Genomic DNA, 18,377 nt, shown 5'->3' on the forward strand with positions numbered 1-18,377 from the left:
CTTCTGGGCAGGGCTATGCTTGATCTGCTCATCCTGAATTTACACTGCCCTGACCCAGGTGCAGCCCCTTACACTTTATCTTGCTTAACAACATGAGATTCCCCTGGGCCAGTTCTCAAGCTTGCCCAGGCCCTCCAAATTGCATCCCATCATCCAGGTGTGTCAATGGCACCCTCAGTTTGATTTCATTTGCAAACTTGCTGAGGATGCACTCTATACCTCCATCTGTGTCATTAATGAGGACAGTAAATGACACTGGTCCCACTACAGACCCCTGAGGGACACCAATTGTCACTGATGTCCATTGGGATGCTGAGCTGTTGACCATGACCCTCTGGATGTGATTGTCCAACCACTTTCCTAGTCATCTATCAGTCCACCTGTTGAACCTATCCAGTTTAGAGAGAAGGATGTTGTATTTCCTATCACGTCTAAGGCTTTAGAGAAGCCCAGATAAATGACATCTGTGGCCCTTCACTTGCCCATTGTCAAGGACAGTGTCACTATAGAAGTTATACAGAGGCCCTTCTGTTTCCTTTATCTCTCCCCTCTCCTCAGGAAGCTGAGTCTAAAGAGAGGATTTAGTTATTACTGGTGGAATTCCTGTTCATATGAAATGATAGAAAATATTTATGTAAAATTATATTTTAAAAAGCAAACACCACCAACAATCCCAGCCACAACCCTCCAAGGAAATTCACTTCCATCAAGAGAAGACTGATTGATTGGCTGACTGGCATGCTACTATACTGAGTACTGAACTAGTCCCATAAGAAATCATATGTGCTTTCTATTTCACTGAAATAGGCTAATCTCACCAGAAAAAAAAGAAAGGTATTTCTAGTGGTTAGAATTTCCTTCCCCTTCATCTGACATAAAAGCACTGATGTTGATTGCATCAAGATTAGGCATCAACACTCTGATTGGATATCCAGACATTAGGTGCTGGGACAGCCCAATCTCACCTGGCCTCCAGGGAATATTAAAGATGAGCTTTTGGTCTCCCAGATTGTGAGAAGTATTAGGTGCCTCAAAAAGGTGAAAGCAAAAAAGAGAAGTCACTGAAGTTACCTAATAGGAAGCCTTCAACTCTTAATCCTATCTTTATACAAATTTCTGCCTCCTCTGTAGCATAGACCCCCACAATAGCATTGCTAAGCAGTTGTGTTAGAGACCAGAATAAAAAGCAGCAAGCAACAGTGACATCCACATCCACCTGCTTAGTAAGACCTAGCAGGTGGTAAATCTGAAACTTCTCCAAAATGAACTTATATAGAAATTCTACTATAAAAAATAGCATCTGCCTATGGTGCAATTTGTCCCAGAAAAGTCTATCCTTGTCTCTCTAGACTTCAAAGGAGCCTAGAGCTACTAACCTCTTAATTAAGATGCTTTGGTTAGGGCACTTAGAGTTAGGGGTGCAGAACAAAGTCTGTAGCCAAAAGTGCTGGAAGAATTTAGATGTCATTTGCATTTAGCATTGTTTTTGAATAATAATGTCAGATTTAGTCAACAGAAATCTACTTAAGTCTTGTTTAAGGCAAGCTGCAAGTCTGCAGCATTATTAGGGAAAATTGACATTTTTTAATTTTATTTTTTACATGCTTCCATTGTTCTCTGGCAGAGAGAACTCACAACAGTTTCTCTGCATGTCTAATGTAAAGGCTGAATTTTGATTCCTTTTGCTATTTCTTTTGTCTTTTCTAATTTTTTTCCCAAGTACAAAATTTTTCATAGTGTTTTTCAACAGAAGGAAAGTGTGCATGTAATGACTTTTACTGGACTACATTAAAATTGTAACCTGATTTTTAAAATTGAAAGAAATTCTCTTTGTCTGACAAATAGCAAAAGCCAAAACAGAAGAAAAGCTGAAAACAGACAAAGCAGGAAACTAGCTGACAGCCAGTTTTCTGCTGATTTTTCTCCAAAGAAAGTGAAGTTCCTATACCAGGAACTTGTCTGTGAAAGTTATCAGTAGATTTCTTCCCCCTCTGAAAGAGGAAAATCGCAAAAAACTAAGGCAGTTACATTTAATGGGACACTAAAATACAACATCAAGAATTGATGCCTTTTACTGATACAGAAATTGTATCTTTAGATATATTTCCAGTGTTACGTACGGTTGCATAAAATCATGCTGGGTGTGTGCTCCAGCTGTCATGGATTTTGGAAAGTTAATGCTGGCATGGCTGGTGGTAACCAGGAAAGTGGTTTGGTGGCTGGGGTTTGAGAAACACAGAGAAAGGGCCGTGGTAAGACACTCTGTGAATAACTTGCTATAAATACCCAAAGAACAGCAAGACTCCCGCGCTGCTGTCTGGTTCCCAGAACAGGTATTTTTGAGGATCTCTGTTCTTAGCAACATTATCTTCACTGGTCTTATCCAAATCAATCTCTTATCTCATTTGGTACTTATCAGTATACTTAGCCTGCAAATATAAGATACTAATTCAAATACAGAAAGCTAAGTAATCTTAGGAATATTTCAAGAGGAACAAAAAGCTTACGTTGGTCAAATCCAGTCCTTATGGAAAAGTCAGAGGAACAGCTTTGCAGAAAATGTGACAGGTGTCAGTTCAAAAGACTACTATTAGCTATTATTACTATCCTGTCACCAATTTATGGTGACACTAAGAAGAGAAAAAGGAGGATCATCAGTCTAGGAGCTAAAAGTGACACATGAGTATTTTTGGTGGAAAAATGCAACATGCTCTGCACTTAATGGTAGTTCCACCAGCAGCCACCTTCTTTCTGATTTTAGTAATATAATTAACATCTTACCAATCAAAAGTGTACAAGAAAGAGGCTTCATGTGCTTCTAAGAAGTCCGTGTTTTATCGTGATTAAGTATATATGGGTAACATTCTTGTCTTTTAATGTTTTGGTTGTAAAAATATCTTTTTATTCTGTTACAGGTGATGAAATACTTAAACAAATCACGTTTTGTGGCTTTGGTTTGTTTGGGTGGTTTTCAATCTGCTTTATTCTTTTCTTGAAATGTTTTTAATGTGCCTTATAATATCTGCTCTTAGTGCTGAAGTAATATATTTTAGCCCTATTTTTCTTAAAAACAGATGTAAAAGAAATGATGTTGATTGATGTTCCTGATGTTTCCTAAATCTATACAGTCTTCACAGTGTTCCCTCCTGTGAGTAATGTAAACTACTTCTTGCATTGCATATGTCAGTGAAATGATCTAGCCCTGTGAAACTTTGCCTACATTTTTTTTATTTGAAGAATGTAAATGCATTACCATTTTCACATTCATAAGCAAATGATTCATAAATCGTGTTTTCCATAAATACTTAGATTGCAAATTGACAAAAAGATGCAATATGAGAATCCTTTTCCTGTGACTATATTCCTGAAATACTGCAGCATCAAAGATAATATCTTTAAACAAGATAACTTGCTTTTATAGAAGAATGAATTTGTTCAGCGTTTGTAGAGTAGTGCTCTGGGAAACAATCTGTGCTATCATAATTCAGTGACTTTGATCAATTCCTTGATTTCCCCTACTTAGGTAGCACAAAACTAGTGTAGACACGTCATATAGAAAGCAATAAAACAATGCCATAATGACAGTAAAATTCTTGCTGTGAGTATGGATCTGTGGAGTTTGCTCTAAAGAAGACATTGTCAGCATAAGGGAGCAACATGTCTTTATTAATTTTTATTTTATCAGGGTTTCTGTTTGTTTGGTTTTTTTTTCTTGACTGGGAATATCCCTTGCCTCTGTCAGTCTTTGTCATTTGTTGTGAGCCCTGATGTTGTCAGGGAACCTGATGCTTAAATGATTAGAAAGATTAGATTAAATTTGGCCGTCAGACTGCAAAATGTTCCTTGGAGTTGGGATCAATGTCTTATTTGAGATTTCACATTTAAAGCAGACTGAGAAAGCATTACATGTTTGACCTCTGAAGTTACTAATGCTCCCTCTTGCAGTAAGTGAGGGGCATTGCTGTGATCTGGAGCCATTCCCACCAAGCTGTGAAGGCTCTGCATGGAGGAGCAAAGCAGAGCTGTCTGAAGGCAGAGCTCGGTAATCGACTGTAAAGTTATTTTACAAGAGACAGTGTAATTATTAAAACACAGACAGATCGTGCTTTGATATACTAAGCATACTGTCTGCACCTTCTCTGAGGCACTAGACAAGTAAATGAGAAATAAAAATAGATGCCTTGAGGGGGAAGAAAAGAAGATTCAAACTCTGCAGCCTTTATTCACGGCCTGATTGTTGCCCCCAGCCTCCCTGCCCCATTTGTGCCTCAGACTCCACAGAAAGACAGCTCCACAGCCAGAAGAGAAATGCATTTATTACAGCAGCACTGCCAGCCAAACTTTTGCATTTCAAGAAAGTAACACTGTAGGTTTCTATTATACACCTTTTGTTCTGAAGTGCTTTATTTAGCCTACACAAATTTGGATTACTTCAGTTGATTTAAGGTACCTTAGTTTTCTAATTTACTTAAGGTTCCTGCCATTCCTGTCTTCTTGGAAGGTGTTTTTTTCTTCATGCAGTGACTTAACACTGTTACCCAATAGGAATAGAAACAAACATTTCTGTTTCCTTTCAAGCTGCTGTTTCTTCTCCATGCTAGTTATATTGCCAGAAAGAGTAGCTGATGCTAGTGAATATCCTCTTAAACATCATTAATAAAGGCTGTGATCAATCCTTGTCCCTTGCATTTTGTGCTATGTAGCTTCATTATTTTAATACTTTTTTCTTTCCATTATTTAATAGTGTAGACTTTCCTTCACTTTTCAGTCTCTGCAAGACTACTTGTGTCTATGTGGATCTCAATTAATTCTAAACCCATGTTCAAAGGAATATTGAATGAAAAAATTCAAAAGTGCAGATATATTACTACAGCTGGAATAAAATATTATTGAGTTTAAACAGAACTGTGAAGGACCTGGCCTTACCAAGATTCTTCAAAGAGAAAAGCATTGTTCCCTCCAACTAAGAAAGTAAGAATTAGTGCCATAGTAATTCCTAAGACATCCTAAACAAGGTTATCATATTCCAAATTTATAATAAAGCTAAATTAACATTAACCTCTTGGTTATTTGCATATATCCACAAGAAAGTTAATACTTTTTTCCATTTCAGATTTTTTTAGACATTTTTATCCTATTTGTTTTCATTTGATGTTTTTTTCCCTGTCCACTTACAACCCCAAACAGAGTAATTTGTTCCCCTTTTTAGTACTGCCGCTCCTAACATAGGCAGTAGTTCTTATATCCAACACAGGAATGAATTTCTGAATGTACTGTTCACATGCACAAAAGCTGGCAGCTGTGCTTATCTTCAAATCAACATCTCTTGCACAAAAATTGGTGTGCTCATTCAGGCTTTTATCCACCATACACACTTTTTCCTTGTTTCACCCCACAACAGGTTTCTCAATGACTGTCCCACCACTGTGGGGACCACCTCCTGTTTCTGTCTCAGCTTGTGCCATGTCCAAACCTTTGAAGTCTTTACACCTTTTCCTGCCATGAAAGCCCATACACTTCTCTTGCTCTCCTAGATCCTTTCTGCCTGTGTGCTGTGAGCTTTCATCTTGATTCTGGGAGACTGAAGAGCAATATATGTACTCCAGTATAAGATCTGATAAAATTCTGTGGGTTTGCCCACCTTTTAATTATTAACTGTTCCTGACCAGGAGGTTTCCCTGGTTCTGTCAGATGAAGGTCTTGAAAGAACTGCTTATATTTTACTTCTTGTCATTTGGTGTGATCTGGAGGATTACAGCACTTTCTCTACCATTTACAAAATTATTGTTTTAAACACTACTGCTCCTTTTGCTCCTGTTCATTGTCTAAATCATGTCTGAAAAAAGTTAAATAGTTTTTCTGTAAAAGAATAAATAAATCCATAATCTTTCCTCTGACTGCAACAGTCTCTTCTTTGAGATTCTACTCTTTCTCCAATTTATTCATTCAGGAGTTTGTAAGCTTGCAAATTCTCAGTCCAGAAATATCAGTGGCAGCACCAAGGTCACCAGTAACCTCTTCAAGCAGCATTCCTTACCTTTGCTCAGTAGGTACATAGGTATTACAATAGGTTTTACAATAAATTGAGGAATAACTCAATTTCTGTCATCAGCAGTTTGAATCCAACAGACCAAGCTGCACAAACTCTCTGCAGATTCAAAAAGATTTCCAAGTTTGAAAGGTGGGTAAAAGCAAATGTTATTTTTTTTATTTAAACAGCAATTAATATCCTGTAGTTTACTAGAGTGAAAATCAGACAAAAAGAAAGAAAAAATCAAATAAAGCAGTCAGGTAATCATCCTAATTTAAAGTAGGTAAAAGCAGGAACAATATGTAGGTTAAACAATACTTTTATTAGATAATGGCACAAGGACAAGCCTTTCTGATTCTGGGATTCATGTTGATGATGCTCAGCTCATGACCCCAAGTCTGGAAGAACAGAGTAAGAAAAGAGAACAAATCATCCTCAGGTGTCTGGACAGACACTATCAGGTTGACTAACAATTTAATTGAAGTCTGTTTATACCTGCTAGAAAAGTTAACAGCTGGATAATTAAAGTCTCTGCCTGATCCAGAGGGAGTAGAGTACACTTAAAATGTTACTGCCCACAGAAATTATTCCAGTGAGTATGCTCCAGTTTCACTTAGAGATACCTTTATAAATGTCAATTTACCTTCTCTAAGTGCAAGTATACAACCTCCTTGATACTAAAACTGTCTCCCTAGCAGCATGGACTTACGTATTCAAAACATTTAAACCTTTGTGAACATTTAAACCATGGCATACTGATCAATACATGCCATCCTGCTCCTTCTGAAGAGCCCAGAATCTCTGTTTTTCCTATTACCAGCAGAACAGATATACCATATATAAGAAATCTATTTCCTTCTGTCAGGTGGACACAAATTATTGCTAACGTGTTACTATGGATGTGCAACATTTCCTGGCTTGCAATTAGTGTCTATTTTAGTGAGCTGCTATATATAGGCTTAAATAGTAGTAGCAGGAGCAATAGGAGTAGCAGTGGTTATAAAAAAATAAAAATAAAAATAATTAGCATCAACAATAATAATAGAGGTCTCATTATTAACCTTTTATTTCACCATTTTGTTGGAGGAAAAAAAAGTATTTTGCAATTCTTCACAAAGTATTTTGCAGCAGTATTTCACAGGATATCTTCTGTTTTATGGTGTGAGTGAAAACCTTTGTGGAAAGGACTGACTTTTCTTTCTGTGCTTGTATTTGGACTTGACACACTGTTTATGTCAACAGTGGTGGGTGTTACCAATAAGACAGGGAAAAAGCAATTATACTTGTCCTTCAGACATATTATGTTGGTATGAATAAATGAAAGAAAATTAAAGGTAATATTTTTACATAGAACAGAGACGTTGCACTGATAAAACATCTTTCATAAATCAGTTTTTCAATGTGTGTATTATGTCCAAACTCTCTTCCTCTTGTCCAAATGTGAGATATCTCCACCCTAGAGTGTTTCCCAAACACACATACTCTATACCATAATGTTACAAGAGATTTGATGAACAGTGCCCTTCACACATTATTTTATACATATGACATATAGGGGGTAAAAAGATAAAATGCTGATTTTCATGTTTTACAATAAGATTTTAGTTTCTTATGTTTCCATTTCACTTCATTTTGCACAGTGATATTTTTTAGTCATCTGGGGAGTTGATAATTCTAAATGTCCTGGAAGGCTGATAAATGGAAATATAAATAATTGAGGACAACTTTGTTCTTTTTCGTTTCAAAGCAACTGAAAAGAACTTCTCCAAGAATCAAAAAAACACCAAATACTAATTAAAGTAACTTAAAGACAATATACCATTAGAATATTACTTACAAAACAATTAGATTACTTATTATTACTTACAAAACATTAGAATATTACCTACAAAACAACATAACATTTAATACTAGCTCTAAAATGAGAAGTTGAAGCACAGAATTAAAATGCTTATATAGATGCTCTCAGATTTTCTGTTAAAATTGATAATTCTTGATGAGCAAATTACTGACAGAATTTATTAGATTTATGCAATATGTTTATCTAAAAACTTCCAAGGTTGGCCAAATGATTCTAATATCATCCAATGTGTTAAAAAATAATCTAATTCTAAATTGGTCAAATGCACTTTACTTTAAAAAATGGGACACTATTCTCTATTTATTTATATTCTAAAACCATAATAAACATTATTTATTATAGGAAGGAATATCAACTTGTGGTTGTCTTTCAAAATAGAGTTTTTGATTGTGTAAATTAGGATCTAATTTAGCTTGCATAAACTCTTTCTTTATATCAATAAAATTAGAGAATGAAGGACTGGAAAAAATGAAAAATATATTTGATTCTAGAGTTTATAAGACTGATAATTTGAGGGAAAATGCTTTCTATGTTCATAAACTGAGCTTCTTTATTATGGTTAGCTCTAATGGTGAAAAAGTTGTTCTTTTTTATTTTATCTTCAATGAGAATGTGGCAGCAGTCAAAGCATTCAAAAGAAAGATGGAAATAAAAAGAATAATTTATTGGAAATTCCTGAATCCTTCTTGACAAGGTGTTGGGAGAAAAGGCATCAAGATAAGAAATATCTAAATCACAGCAATGAAGTAGAGAAATGTTTAATGCCCATTTAGCAATACAGAGGTTTTTATTATTTTGGCAAATGGTTTTTATTTTGCTAGTCTTACTTAATGAACACCACAGCAAACTTCATAGTAAATACAAAGAAAGCAATATATATATATTTATTTATATAGTTAAATTGATTCTTGAGATTTACTATAGAAGAATAAAAATTATTTTCCCCAAATTTTTTGATTTGGAAATTAAGAATATCTTGGGTCAGTCTTACTTTGGACCATCAAAAATTTGCAGAAGTACTGTTCTGATTAACATGACTTCCTTCCAGCATAAGACTGTGGGAGGAGTCTAAGTCTAACTTTACTAAGAAATTTAAAGATTTTTGAGACATATCTACACACATTACTTTGCAATTTTAAAGGCTGACTCAAAACATCATTCTGCCTATATCAGAAAGTATATTAATACAAAAATATTACTTAGAAGATGTTATTTTTCAATGATACTCTATATTTTAAAGGTTGTAGTTCGTGTTTTATTCCTGCTGCTCAGCCTGTGCAAGGTGACTTTCACAGATCTGGCTTGGTTGAAATGTTATTCATGTTCCATAAGGCACTACAAAGTTGTAAGAGTTGCTTCCTTTATAATTTAATATTCTCTTCTGATCTCTGTGTCATTTGCTCAGAGTTAATTAGCCAAAGATTGGAATGGGGAATTCATAGAAGTTTTTATTAAAATTATGTTAAAGGGTTAGAAATTCAGCAGAGACCTCCTAAAGTGCACAGTATTAATGTATAGTAAATATATTCTTCTATCAGGTTTTCATACTAAACTTATTCATATGTAGAGCATTGATTATCTACATGGTCAACTGGTAAAGAGAAAAATTCTTTTGGTGTATTATTTAGATGTGATCTGCAGTGGCCCTCTAATATGTTTTTAAGACTCTTTAAACCTTAATATAACATGTAGTTTCAAGAAAATTTTGTGAAAGGCTTTTTCTGTTCGCAGTGGCCAAAAATGTGAAGGAAACGAAAACCTTTCTTGGTGCAGGACAAGTCTTAGGCAGAGTGTTACTAATCTGAGGGTCACTCATTTTCTGAGTGAGCCCTTTCAGTTAATGTCCTGTCCCATAAAGATAAATAGCCATTTATAGTGGTAGAAGTTGATTGTTTTTTCAGCCAGTAAAGAATTTCTAGAAGTTTCATTTGATTAATTTAAATGCATATTACTTATGAATCTTTAGTTAATTCTATATTCATAAGATATCTGTCAGATTTAAAACTCCAATAAAGCCTTCTCACATTGCTCTCAGAGTTACAAAGGACTGAAATTTCCAAGATGATCAATTTCTCAGGTTGTATATTGTGGATAACACTGACCTTTTCCCTTCTTCTTGTCTTATGTTCTTGTTCTATAGTCATCTTTCTATTACAGTAAGGTTATTTTTAAAATTTTTATAATTGTGCATCGTATAATATGGGGTTTTTTCTTTCTAGTTCACTAATTCTGTACAAATATTTTCAGTCTAAGAAATAAATTTTGAAATCACTGTAATAAAAAGAGAAGGACAGGTAAAGATTACAATATCATCCAGAAGACAAGGTAGGGTTAAAGGATCCAGTCTGCAGTTTGCAATTTCTGTACTGTATAGATAATCCAGTGATATGTTCCTGCTCTTCTTCCAGGTTTTGAGTAATGGAAGCTCTCAAATAACCACTAATTAGAAGTGGGAGAAAACTACACTGCTCGTATATGGTATCCTTCCCCTCACCTTTTTTTTTTTTTCCCAACAAGTATTTAGAAATATAACTGAAATGCACTTGTTTGTGAGAATATCACTGAAAAACTGCAGGTGCAATGTCTGGTGCTGCAGTGCAAAGGCTATTTAATTCATTCTGGGCTGATTGCAAAGCTTAGTGTTCATTCCAGACTTTTATTCAGGAAAACACTCCTTGCTGAATCTGAATAATAATATGCTTTCCCCCTTCTGAGTAACACCTGAAATATCTCTGGCTGGGTCAGAATAGAGGCTGATCACGATCTGTACTGTCCCTGTCAGTTCAATGGAGATGCTTAGGGAACAGTGTAAGAGCAGGTACAAAACATTCCAGTTGTATTTCTAATTGCTTGGTTTACTTCCTTCCTTCCTTCCTTCCTTCCTTCCTTCCTTCCTTCCTTCCTTCCTTCCTTCCTTCCTTCCTTCCTTCCTTCCTTCCTTCCTTCCTTCCTTCCTTCCTCCCTCCCTCCCTCCCTCCCTCCCTCCATTCCCCCCTCCCTACCCCCCTCCCTTCCCCTTCTTTTTTTTTTTTTTTTTACTTTTTCTTTTTCTCTCCCACACTTTCTCTCTAGTTCTGGTCTCTCAATTCTATTCAGTTTCTGTTACAGGTCTTACTGTAGAAAACCATTGCATAAATACTTAGAATTCATGGTTGACAGGAATATATTATAAAGGATTTATATAACTAATATAATTCCACACATGAAATCATATTCAGACTTGCATGAGATGCAGTCTTGGAAATAACACCTATGTTTAAATTTCTGGGAAATTTTCAGTATTTATGCTTGCCATAAACTCACCAAAATTTAATGACATTAACTTGAACTGTTCTGTATTCAGGTATTTGAAATTTATCCATCAAAACCTGTGCATTTTTCTGAGAAACAGCTTGAAGGATTGCTACATTTTTTAAAAATTATTGCTGCTTACCTGAGGATTCTACCTTTCCTTGTGGCAATGGCTTTGAGTTTCACTGGATGTCTGGAAGCAGTCTGAGCCTGAAAGAAGGGCTGCTACAAGTGAGTCTTGAGGCATGGGACTACTCACAGTATGTGTTTGTACTAATGCTAATTTGGGAACACCTTCCATCATCCAGCAGATTATGTCTTTTGCTGTCCTCATTTTTTCCTGATTTTCTCACTTCCTAAAATTGCCTTATGCATGTTTAAAAAAACTGTAGAGGTCTGTTAAAATTTGCCAATGAAATTCACTGAAAATGGGATCTGTTTCACATTGCGGAATTTGGCCAAGACTTTGCTTTCCAAATATGAATCTGGCTTTCGAGATGCCATGAAAGAAGACAACATTCACAAAGACAACCAGGAGAGCTCTTGTGCTGACAGTGAGGAGTGTGTCTGTGGAATGGAGAAGAGCTGTGTGGCCTGGAGGGGAGCAAGAAAACAAGCTGATGCTCGTAGAGTAACGAGCAGAGAAGAAGTAACATGAGGGTGTCCTGTGGTGAGGAGGGAGATAAGAAAACTGGAGCAGAAGGGAGTAAGTATGGGGGAGAACCAGAGCAAAAAATCTGGGATGACTGGGCAGGACAAGAAGGTAAGGGACAAACTTAGATGAATGCACCCTGAAAAAATTGTAAAAATATTGTTGTGAAGACAAATTGATTAATGCTTTATAAATACCAGTTGTTCTGGTAAAAAAATCAAGATGCCAATAATCATGTTTCAGTGCAGAGTTAAGATAACGTGTGGTAAATAAACTCCAGAGCCACATATTGAGTGATAAGAGAAAAGAGAAATATTGAAAAATTGTCTAAGGTATAAGCATGTGCCCTGAGTGAGGCAGGTGTCTTGTGGAAGAACTAAAGATTGTATCAAAAAAATTAAAGATTATATCCTAACGTATGCTCACAAAGGCTAGCAAATAAAATTTGCATGGGCAATCTTAATTCTGACATTTTCTAAATCTGAGTGTTTGATTTTGCAACCTTAATGTTCTCACTGGCATTAAAATTAGAAAACAGTTAAGCTGGGTTAAACATAGAATCAATGAAATCTTAGCTGCAAGTGCTTCTGCTTCCCAGATGGTTTAAAGCTATTGGTATACCTAGCTCAAACAAACAAATAAAAAAAGATATTGCTTTATTCCTTAGATGTAAAACACTGATGCTTTAAAAATAAGCACAGCATGAGAAGTTCTACAGAAGACCTAATTAGTCTCTGAAGTTTTAAATCTGTCTTACAGTGCCTCATATTTCTGTGCAGAAATTCAAGAAATAATAGCATTGCACTCAGTTTGCTTCACTGCCTTCAGAAATCTTTATTTCATGCTGCAGATTTAAACTGTCATTAATTTGATTCACATCATGTAACTACACTTCAGGAAGAATAATACAAACTTGATCTGACATTCTTATTTTCTTTTCCAGCAACTTCCTTTTTTTCCTAGCTTTTATAATCCTCTGGGCTCCTGTTCTACAGGATATTCTGATTATATCAGTTCTTTGACTCTTTCAGCTTTCACTATGACTTCCTTAAGACACTTAAATAGCAGGTCTATAGGGGAAATTAGCTAACTTTCCCTGTCTTTCTTAGGTTCTGATTTTACTCTCTGTTTCCATTCTTTCATGAAGAAAACAACACCTTAAGAAAAGCAATGAAAAATGGAGTTTCAGAGACAATTTGTAAGGACCCTCCTATGTAATTTAATGTTGTAACTAAATAGAGAACAGATTTTTTAACTGCTATAGCAGAGAAGTAGATAAAAATAGAAAATCCTCTTTGAATAATGTGATTTTGATGCCTTGAAATTTTGAACTAAGGAAAGCAACTAGTGGATTTGGAGATGAAGAACTTTTAAAAGTTTTTCTTGAATCTCAAAAACATTCCCCAGCTAATACCTAAAAGAGTCCTTAAAGCAACTTGTAAACAACATATTTCTGAAACATATTTTCTTGTCTATCTTTTACAATAGAACATTTTCTCAGTGTGCATAGTGTGCATTATTTAATGTAGCATGAGTGTTTCACCATATTTTCCAACACAACACTAAAAATTACTATCTCTCAATAAGTAACAGAACTCTTTGTAATTTCAAGTCTTACATTCCAAAATGTCCTTTTATCTTAGTTAAGTGAATGAAGTATTTGAAAATACAACTCTTCAGTCCAACTGTTCATTTGTATCACCTCCAAGAAATCTCCCTTTCTAACTCCACCAATCTACTCGTTTATAATTCTCAGTGCACAAAAAGAGACGTGACTGAGAGAGATAGAAAATTTATATTACAAAAAATCTTTCTCATAATGAACTATTTATTAAATTTCCATGGCCTAGGAAACATTTTGAGCCAAATGTTTACAAGGAAATCCCCGTAGGCTTTGGAAAGAGAAAAAGCCGTAGTGTGTAGCAAATTATATTATTTTTATGGATAAATTGTTATGCATCATTCAAATAAATAAAGATTTAAATGAAGAGGCTTTCTTAATGCTGTTTAAAATTAAAATGCATTAGCCATAATCATAGGAAAATAATAAAATAACTACCAATACAAAACTTGAGAAAAGAATGAATTCAAGATGGTTACTGAGGTAGTGAAGACATTTTCATTGAAATATTGATGTCTGATATGGCAAATGTCAGTTGCAATAATTTCACTTTTACACACTTATGCAGGTTGTTGAATGTCTTGTTGATGGAAATAGCTGTGTTAGCAGGTGCCAACAGAATGAAATTAAGATGAAAAGGAAAAGAAAATTGAAAACAGTATTTGTATAATGAAGCTCAAAAATTAAATGGGATATAATACACTTTAAATTATCATTAGGCCAAACCTAATAGCCATGATGTCTTGTAGAAAAGAAAATCTGCACTGGATGATTAAAGAGGCAGACAAAATTACTGAAAATTAAAACTCACAAACAGGTGCTGGTTTCCTGTTGTCTTTTTTATGTCCAATAAATACATCCTAAAACCCCTCAGGCTATGTTACTTTTTGCCTTAAGAAGAAATGTAATAAAAATATATTTTTTATGTATTTTTACAAGAACAAGTACTACATGTGTGTTGTTACTTTTTTGAACAGGAGGCAATGAAACTTATTATGAACAAACTGAAAATGGCTATATGAGAAAGACAGAAAATAAGTTTATGAGAAGGATTACCTGGCATGGCTACCTGGTTATCTGTGCTAAAAGTCCTTGGTTTCCAAGAGATCTCTTTCAGTGAGGTGATCTTACACTGTCAAATACAAATTTGGAAGACAGAGTTAGCAAAATTCTTGCAGAAAGCAGATTAGAAAATCAATAATGACAGTATTGAGCTGTCCAATTTTAAAAAAGCCCTTTTCTAACATGTCCCAGATACGGGTCAAGCTCCTACAGTCAAATAGAATTAACTTTGTTGCATAAATGGCTGGGGTAGTTTAAATGAGAATGCAGATATGAGAAACCAGGAGGTGGGCAAAGTAAAGATTCACAGAAAGTCTTGAGAAGGATTCACAGATTATTCTGAGTTGGAAGATACCCACAAGGATCCTCAAGTTCAACTCTTAAATAAATGGCCTGCAAGCAGAATTGAACTCAGCACCTTGAATATTATTAGCACCATACTCTTACCAACTGAGCTAATCTCTGGGTGGCAATTAAAGGGAAAAGAAATAGGCCACAAGAAATAATAAAAAATAGAGAAGAAATACAAGAAAATCAAAACAGAGTAAGATTTTGTCTCATATGTAAAATTAGATGAGTAAATTTTTGTCTCATATATTAGAAGAAAATCTATATAAAAAAGTGGTACAGCAAAAAACAAAGCTACTAAATCAGAATTTAAGGTGTTTTGTTTAGGACCTTTTGGAAGGAGGTCAGTATGATACAATCCAATGTTTAAGAAAGGAAAAGTACAGGTTTCACTTATTAATGGTTACTCAATTCAGAATTCAGAAGCAGTATTCAGATTGCCTTATAAAGGAAGTCAGCTACATCAACTATTGATGGTTATATGTATTGGAAGATATTGAAAGTTATAAATCTCATCTTCTGGATTCTTTACGTACATCATGTAAGCAGCATTATTAATTTAATTATGGTCCTCTTGAACTGATTTTTCTCTGCAGATTGAATACTGTTGATTGTGTCTGTCCCTTAGGGCTTTCGTACAATTATTTGTTCATGTCACTGAACAAGAACAAAACAAGAGCAAGAGAAACAAAGACAGGCATCCTTTTTGAGGTCCTATGCTCCCTGGTAGAGCAAAGAATGGTGAAAGGAAATAAACTGCATCTTCAAAGATGTACATGTTACTGAGAAAAAGGTGAGCTTGATTATTCCATTCAAAGGTGTCCAAGAAGATGAGTGCAAAACTATCAGCAAGTAACACTCAAAAGAACATATCATGGTGATAAAAAAGAAGCCATTTGTTGACAGAACTACTATAAAAAGGGTGTCACTGAGTCCTGCCAAGGATATAAAAAATTGTCAGTGACATTTTAAGTTACCTAAAAGGTAACTAAAATCACAGCTAGTACTTACTGCATTTATAAGAAATACACGGTCAAATACCTCTGAGAGATGTTTGGAAGGACAAGTCATGGAATTTTATGTTTCATAATGTAACTGGATGCCTTTCAGGCTTAACTCCTCTCCCTGACAGAGGGTCGTTGCTCTGTTTCCAAAACTAGCAAGTTAAGTGAAGCAAAAGCTTTGAGATTTATAAGCTTTAAGTTGTAAGAGAGATTTGAGTATGGAAATCAAGTTATTCTACAGTTAGAACTGCAGTGTATCTCTTTAGCAGAGTTATGACTATATCATACCCAGAGTATCAAGTCATTAGTTCCCTAGGGAGTTCAGGAATATGCCAAAGATTTTGTGCACAGATGTGAAAATGGACTAGCTTGAAAGAGCTGATAGATGTGAAACCAGGTCATTGACTGAGCTCCAAGACACATACAAAATGAAGTATTTGACTGATTATTTCAAGAAGCTCTCCATCTGAGAATTCTGAAGAATCTAGAGAATATCCCAAGAATTTCCATAGGCCAGTTTGTGGATGCATTTTTAAATGCATTGTTTAGCACCCTGGATAATGAATATGGCAATTCCCTCTGGACACTCTCCTAGTAATTTCCTCCTATAAAATTGATGAAACTGTATAGAAATAAGACTCAGGTAGTGATCCAATAAAACCTTGTAGATTGTGGCTGGATGACAAGTGACCACCCAAGCTACTTTTATGGGTAAGGGCAGTGGGAGGTCACTCCCCAGTTACCACCACAAGCAAAAAAAAAAAACCTCTCTCAGGAAAATTAAATTAATTTATTACCAATCAGATCAGGGTAGGATAATGAGAAATAAAACCAAATTGAAGAAACACCTTCTCTCCACCTCTCCCTTCTTCTGAGCTCAGTTTCACTCATGATTTCCCTACTGACTCCTTCACACCAGTACAGAGGGATGAGGAATGGGAGATGTGATCAATTCTTCATATAATTCTGCTCCTGCTCCTTAGGAGAGGACTACTCAAATTTTCCATGTTCCACTGTAGGCTTCCTCCCACAGGAGACAGTCCTCCACAAACTTCTCCAGCATGAATCTTTCCCCTGGGCAGCAGCTCCTCATTAACAGCTCCAGTATGGATCCCACCCATGTGGTGCAGCCTTTCAGGAGCAGCCTGCTCCAGCATGGGCCTCCTGGGATCACAATTCTGCCAGCAAACCTACTCCAGTGTGGGCTCCTCTTTCTGTTAACGCACAGAGCACAGGTCTCGCATGGGGCCACAGGCTCTTTTGTGTATCTACCTGCTCTGGCACTGGGTCCTCCCCAGGCTGCAGGTGGATACACTCTCCTCCAGCAGGGATCTCCGTGGGATGCAGGGAGCCAGCTGTCCTCACCATGGTCGGCACCAAGGTCTGCAGAGGAATCTCAGCTCCTGCTCCTGGAGCACCTCCTGCCCCTCCTGCTTCCCCGACCTTGGAGTCTGCAGGGATGTTGCTCTCGCACTTTCTCACTCCTCTCTTCTCTGGCTGCCATGGTTGTTGTGCAGAAATGTTCTACCTTTCTTAACACATCATGTTTTGCTGATTGGTTCAGTCCTGGCCCAACCAGCAGTGGTTCCATCTTGTCGCAGGTTGGAATTGCCTCTGTTGGACATGGGGGAAACTTTCAGCAGCTTCTTACCAAAGCCACCCTTGTAGCCCTCTCTCCTCCCTAGACTTTCCCACACAAACCCACTCCAGAAGAGGCAGTAAAGGTCACATCTTTTCCAGATAGTTAAGGGACATTTAAGAAGTATTTTGTATTTAGTTCAGATAATTAGTAGAAATAAATATTGCATGTACTGGAGGACCACGGGCCAACTGGATTATAAGAACTGATCAGAAGAGCAGCTTGGGGAGTGTCATACCAACCAGATGAAGATGCAGACTCCTATTGTGATCTGGGCACTAATTAACCATCCTGTTAAAGAAAATTTATTTGATCTCAAGATTTTTTTTTTTTAATTTTAACAACTGCTATTTGTGAATATCCGTCCAACATAAGTGTGAAACAGGATAGTAAAAAATATGGTGCTATCACAGCTTACTCAATTATTTGAATTATGCAAGTCCTTGAAGAGTCATTCTCTTCACTGTCTTATTGCAGTATCTTCCAATCACAGGTAATGAGCATTCCCTTGGGGCTTGTTGTTCTAGGGCTTTATTATCCCAGCAGCTTACTTTATGTTGTTTAGAGGAGGATGGTTAATTCCAAGTGATCAAGAGAATATTTTAAGCACTAAGTTATTTCTCTTCTGAGGTGTGTTGCTCTTCCTTTCATTCTTCAGTTTCATGAGTTGATGAAATTGTACCCTCCATATTTCTTGATTAAGCAATTATATCTAGCAAAAAGTAATCACATATTGTCTCAATAAGTGCTGGAAACCCTCTCTACTCCACTATAAGTAAATGCCCTAACCACCAGAGAGTAGAAATCTTCCTTCCCCTCATCCCACCCTTACCCCAAATACCCATTTTTTTCCCCTTTCTTTGTCTTA

General features: G+C 36.1%; 1 long non-coding RNA gene across 2 annotated transcripts in view; it reads right to left on the reverse strand.

The window, feature by feature from the left end:
• LOC139591913 (uncharacterized) overlaps positions 1–11,402 on the reverse strand; it is a 147,028-nt gene extending 135,626 nt beyond the window's left edge. For both annotated transcript variants that reach the window (XR_011679793.1, XR_011679794.1), the window contains exon 1: positions 11,326–11,402. This is a non-coding gene — a long non-coding RNA (uncharacterized lncRNA). The remainder of the gene's footprint in view (positions 1–11,325) is intronic.
• Positions 11,403–18,377: the final 6,975 nt, after the last annotated feature.

The sequence above is a fragment of the Agelaius tricolor genome, unplaced genomic scaffold, assembly GCF_023055355.1.
Source record: "Agelaius tricolor isolate 1412-34295 unplaced genomic scaffold, bAgeTri1.0.p SCAF_7, whole genome shotgun sequence".
NCBI classification, from domain to species: Eukaryota; Metazoa; Chordata; class Aves; order Passeriformes; family Icteridae; genus Agelaius; species Agelaius tricolor.